The sequence below is a fragment of the Gossypium arboreum genome, chromosome 4 (genome assembly GCF_025698485.1).
Source record: "Gossypium arboreum isolate Shixiya-1 chromosome 4, ASM2569848v2, whole genome shotgun sequence".
Lineage (NCBI taxonomy): Eukaryota > Viridiplantae > Streptophyta > Magnoliopsida > Malvales > Malvaceae > Gossypium > Gossypium arboreum.
Genome location: NC_069073.1, coordinates 14,350,333 through 14,356,600, shown reverse-complemented (window position 1 = coordinate 14,356,600; position 6,268 = coordinate 14,350,333). Strand labels below are relative to the sequence as shown.

Here is a 6,268-nt window from a genome sequence, read left to right as displayed (position 1 = left end):
GTCGCATCCAGTACATTAGGACACTGCATTTTATACCCTCGAGAATAAGCTTGTCTTTTGATTTTCAAAACCCCTGCATTTTAATTTTAAAAGGATATTCGCTCATTTGGGTCAAACGAGCAAAATCGAAACCCAGTACGTTAGGGCACGATCTCTCGAATTTCTAAACACGAAATATTACCTTTATTAAAATCCTTTTTTATGAATGATAGTGAGTATAACACTTAAAAGGTGTGCGTTTATGTCGTTGGGGATAAAATAAAACGGTTTAGTGGGGAAATATAAAAACTTAAACACGATTTTTGAAGTGATGAAGTGCGATGGATTGATAACATAGAGCATGGAATAACGATTCATGAGTAAAGTGTTACATTAATGAATGATAATAATATGAAAACATGAACAAGCAAATTATAGTACATATGATGGCAATAATCACACAATATACATTATTTAAATACCAACATCAATAATCGAAGAAAAATGAAATAAATAATATAAAACAATTTGAAATAAATAATAAGATAATTTTAAATAAATAATATATATCAAAAAGGTTTAAATAGATACTATAAAAAGCAATTTAAAGTAAATAATATAAAATAATTTAAAATCATTAATATACAAAACAATAAAATAATATATAGAGTGACGTAAAATAAATAATTTATAAAACAATTTAAGCTAACATATAAAAAGTTTAAAATAAATAATATGTGAAAAATAAATTTAAAATAGAGAATATATAAAATATATATATAAAACGGTTCTAAAAAATAATATATATGAAAACTAAAAATAATAATAAAGAGGTTTACAATGAATAATAAAAGAATTTAAAAAAGTTAATATATAAAACAGTATAGACTAAATAACCTATAAAAGAATTAAAATAGATAATATATAAAATAGTTTAAAATATATGAAAAATATTTAATAAATAATATGTAAAGAAGTTTTAAATAAATAATATATAGAAAAACTTAAAATAGATAATATATAAAATAATTTAATATAATTTATAATAAAACAATTTAAAGTAATAGGCCAAGGATTGAAATAAAAATGAAAAAAAAGTAAAGGGGGAAATTTTAAAAAAGAGAAAGGAAATAGGGCCCAAATAGAATGTGCGCAAAAAGGAGAGGGACTGACTGAGAAAAAATCCCAAGCCCTCAAAACGTAGCTTTTCAACGCGGATCTAAGTGAATCAAGGGTAAAAGTCATGGGGAAAAATTAAAAAGTAAAAGAAAAGAAAAGGATTTGATTGAAAATTCGCGAGAAAGTATAGGGACTTGAAGCGCAATAAGCCCATCAATTTGAAAACATGCGGATCCCTTGGCGGGTTTCGGGTTGGACCTCGGGTTATGGGTCAGATCAAGGTGAAACGGTGCCGTTTTGGGCATCTGATGCCTAACCCAAAACGACGCCGTATAGGGACATTATAAAAGCTAAAGTTTCATAATAATAAAAAACTTCATTTTACCCCTTTCCCCCCAAAAAGGCCTCAAACTCCCCCAAATGCTCTCCTCTACCTGATTTTCGATCGTCGGTCCGGCCTTGCTCTGGTCACCGGACTGCCGCGCCTCCGCCGTGGTAGCCGCCGTACACAGTGGTCGGGAAACCAAAAAAGCCATTTTCTTCAAGCTTTCGATTTCCCGAGTTCGTTAGTCACTGATTTTCATTAGAATCGGTGGACCTCGACCGCCCACAACGCCGCGAATACAAGAGGAAAGGTAAGATTTGATCCCCCTTTTTACTGTATTTGATAGATTCAAACGAAATAAGGAAGAAAAACAATAAATAAAAGCAGAGAAAAAAAAACGATGAATCAAGAGACCACCTTTGAAGTTAGTTTTTGCTTTGTATTCGGGTATCTCAATGTATTTCTTAGTATTGATTGTGTGTGTGTAAAAAAAAAATACAAAAACCAATCCCCTTGGCTTTATAGCCGAACATATATTTCCCTTTTTTACAATTTGTTTGTTTGTTCTTTTTTTCTATTTGCTGCTGTGGTGTTTGTCCTTCCTGCATGTATTGGAGAGGTGGAGGTGTACGGAGGCAGTATGAGGGCAGCACATGGGGCGTACGGAGGCTACTTGGTGGCTACTGCGACGCCTAGCAGAAAATGAAACCTAGGGTTTCTATTTCTGAAAATTTTGGGCCATTGGGCTTGTTTTCGTTACTGGGCCACTGTAGTTTGGTCTGTTTGGGGGTTTTGGGTGTAATGGGGTTTTGGGTTTTAATTTTTAGGGCTTGGTATATTTCTAGGCTAAGTTTTATTATTGGGCTTGTAAGAAATGGATTGATGATGGACTTTAATAAATTTATTGTTTTTTTGGTGTTGGTTTGGTTTGTTAATTGGGCCCAGGAAAAATTTGGGTTTCACACTCACGACATCACTAGACTTGCCATTCAAGTGCTTAAATTTAGGACTGGTGTAATCCTTAGGGTAAGGTTTGGCAGCTACCCTAGTAGGGTATGATAGTTTGATATCAAACTAAAAGAAACCAAGGCTTTTTTTTTTTTCTTCTAACAACCTTTGCAATTCCTTTTTGGTGACAAAACCACGGGTTTAGTAGGTTGTGCTATTAAGGAGGAAACTCTAGCCTAGGAATTTATGGTGAGTTAGATGGTAGATATGTTAGCGTTCAAGGTGATGACTATGCCAGTTGTCACAGGAAGTACATGGTTGGAAGCATAAAAAAAGTTTTCTCCATTGGCATTTTTTTATAGGGGCAACTCCAGTAAAAGTGTTTCTTACATGTTGGGTATGAGAAAAGGGGCATTAGAAAGGGGTGTGAATAGAGAGATAGTTTCAAACATATTTATGTTATTTTCCTATAATATTTGCATCATTTCCTTATTTGCTTTCATCGTCATTAAGTCTGGGATATATGAAGGGATTAAATTTCCATAATCCTCCATGGTTTTCAATAAAGCTAAAGAAAATGTGATAGGTGTTTCATTGAATATAATCGCTTCACTCCAGTGGAATCACCAAAATGTAAAGAGTTCTTTCGAAAAGGTGAGGAGACGTTACAATCTAGAAAAACAAGAAGTGGTGGGCAGATGGTAAAGAGGAGGACCGAAGCAGACTTTGGAAAAACAAGTACGATGGCAGACAATGGTGATGGGCACAATAATGATGAGAAAGATGATAGCTATGATGGTTGTTGTGATTGTAGAAAGAAAGTTGCAAAGAGAGTTTTAGAGTGCTAAATTTGCCCAAAATATTTAAAAAAAAAGTCCCCAAATGAAACTTTTAAGCCTTTATTTATAGGCCTTGGAAAGAAAATATTAAAGAATAGTCACAATAAGAAAGTGAGAATCAACATGTTAAAATAATGGGAAATGGAAGTTGGAAAAGTTACTTGAATGTGGATAATGGAAGGTAAGTTTTATGAATAATGGATATAAGGTCGGTTACACCCTCTTAAAATATTTTAGCAAGCAAGGTCTTAAGTGCAAATGTATTGTTTGTTCAATGAAAACATAAGGGGGAAGCACTTGTATTCCAAATAAAATTTAAGAAGTGAACTTCTTAGCAATATTCATATCCGAGCCTCCAAGCCATCCCAAAAGTGAAACAACCGAAAAATCTTGCCAACCTTCTAAAGTTGTTCCTAACATAATGTTGTTCTCAAAGGTGCTCCTGTAGAGAACAATATTTCTCGGTTAGAACAATTAGTAACTAGAAACAAGCATAATTCGGCTAACTTTACAAATTTAATCCAATGAGCTTCAATCTTTCATTTTGAGGTGTCATTATTTAAAATGAGTGAAAATAACTTGTTAGGCAAAAGAATTCAACTTTGGTTTGCTGGCTCTTGTAATTAGAAACCTAAACTCAAATGATTTTACCCCTGGTATGATAGTTGATTATGGTGGATTGGACGTGCAATGTGTGTGGATGCAAGGTGGGTATACAGATGGTGTTAACTCTTCTAACTTAAAACGGAATCAACAAATAAAAAATTACTGATCATGCCAATGCGACATGATTGAAAGGCAAATTAGAGGTTATGAAGTATGATTTGGATTGCATTTTAGTTTATGCTTTAATTTAGAGCCATGAATTTCAACATTAATGCTTCTTTTTATAAAGATATCTTTCATCTAAATCCCATTGGCTCAAGTAGATAAACCCATGAAACCACGAGTCAAAATCAAACATTAAACTATTTATTCATTTAATCTTTCTCATCCCACCATGTTTTATATATAATATTAGAGAATTGACTTCCAATAATTTAATAAAATATCATTTGCATCACAGTATCAATCCAAGGTGCTATTAATGTAATCTGATTATGATACCTGCTGAAAATTTAACTTATTTTTTTTTTGGTCAATAGAACATCATATTTTAAATATATGAAAAAATTATAGAACAAATATAAGAGTTAAGTATGAACATTGGGTTTTGATTTTTTTTTTTTGGTTTAAACTAGTCTCTAAATTAGGTAACTGTTTTCAGAGTAGGACCTCAAATTTTTTTTTAAGTTAGCCTATGAACTTAACAATTATTCCCACATTAATGCCTAAATATTTTTTGTCCAACTTTTTTTAAAAAAAATCATGGTTGGACAAAAAAAAAAATTTAGGCTTCACATGAGAACAATTGTCAAATTCAAGGATTAATTTGAATAAAAAATTCAAACTTCAATGTGAGAATAACTGTCTAATTCAGGCTTCAAATAGTGCATTAACCCAATGCATTTATATTTATATTAAATACATATCTATTTATATTAAATTGCTTTTTTTTTTTAAATTTTAGAAGAAACAATATCTATACTATTTTTTAAGCGTGTGATTGAGATAGTGTAATGAGTCAACTTGACATAAATTCAATTAAGAAAATTATAAAAATAACCTTATAGATTTTAAATAAGTTATATTATTACAAAAATAATATTTGAACCCATATCATCAACATCAATAAAATCTTTTGTTTACTACTTCAACCAATGTTTTACTTTAAGACTTTTATACATTTCAATTTTATTACATAAATTGTTTCACCCACATTGTTTGTATATATTGATAATATAATGATTGAGTTGATGTCACAAATTAACTTGTTACCAACTCATGAAAAATGACAAACATTTGGAATTCATTTAATATTATTAATCTATTTAAATTTCTTTTTAGTTACAATTTAAATTAATTGTTTTATTTTAATTTCGTACATATTAGACATGTGTTGTTGTTGTTGTTATTATTGTTAAATATTAAATATTATTATTTATTATATATTATTTTAAAACGCGTTCAAAATACGCCGTGTAATAGAATTTTTAATTATTATTTATGTTATTTTTAAAAGATAGTTTTCAACTATGAATCTTTGGTATATTCTACATGTAATGATCCAATTTGTGGAGACGAAAGTGAAAGCAATATACAAAATTTAAGGATGTGGATTTGTTAATTGTCGAGTTAATGTTTGCCTTGCCTTGACGCAACGAATTTATTTATGTAAAGGCACCAACTCACGTGGAAGTGTCTGCCAATATTGAACCATTGGCCTTATTCTATGCTCAATATGCGGTATTCATACATTCCCCTTCCCTACATTCCTCAAACTACAAACGTATTGCCTCATATCAATGTTCTCAAAGCCTTTCGTTTTTAAAGAGATGCATACAACAACCCCCAAAAGTATCTCCGACTTGAAAATACTAGACATGGATTATTTATATAATATAAAAAAAAACCCTTAAATATGATATGTGTAGACACTTAATTTTGTTAGGATTTTTTTATCCCAATTTCGTGGCAAGTGGTCTTTAAGTTTCTGAAATTAAATTTTAGACTTATTTGAATTTATGGTTTAATCTTAAAACTCAATTGAATTTTGGTTTGGTTTTATGGATTAGATTGAATATTTCAAGGGAGGTCTAATCGCATGATTTTAGAGTTTTAAATAGAGTTAATCGTCCCATACATTCGTAAACTGTAACTTTTATTTTAAATTGGTCCTTAATCTTTAAAACATTCTGATTACATCTCAAACTATTGAGGTTACATCAATAAAGTCCTTTTGTTATTAGACTTGTTAATTTATCTGTTAAATGAGATGTTAAATCTTATGTGGCATAGTTTAAAATGAAAATTTAGAGAAAAATAAATATTGTAAAAATTTTGGTTTTGAGATTTTTGAAACTTTTACAAAAGCTTTATCATTCACTCTTCCTTTTTTTTCGATTTTAGTTTTAACTAATAAAATTTTGTGATGCTATTTTACTTTTCTTCAAAATTT

At 30.3% G+C, this 6,268-nt stretch overlaps 1 long non-coding RNA gene across 1 annotated transcript; it reads right to left on the bottom strand.

Annotated features, from left to right (window-relative positions):
- Positions 1–1,289: 1,289 nt before the first annotated feature.
- LOC128291551 (uncharacterized) lies at positions 1,290–2,349 on the bottom strand. The gene is made up of 2 exons (XR_008281393.1): positions 1,841–2,349; positions 1,290–1,756 (listed from the first exon to the last, which is right to left on the bottom strand). It is a non-coding gene; the product is annotated as an uncharacterized LOC128291551 (long non-coding RNA).
- Positions 2,350–6,268: the final 3,919 nt, after the last annotated feature.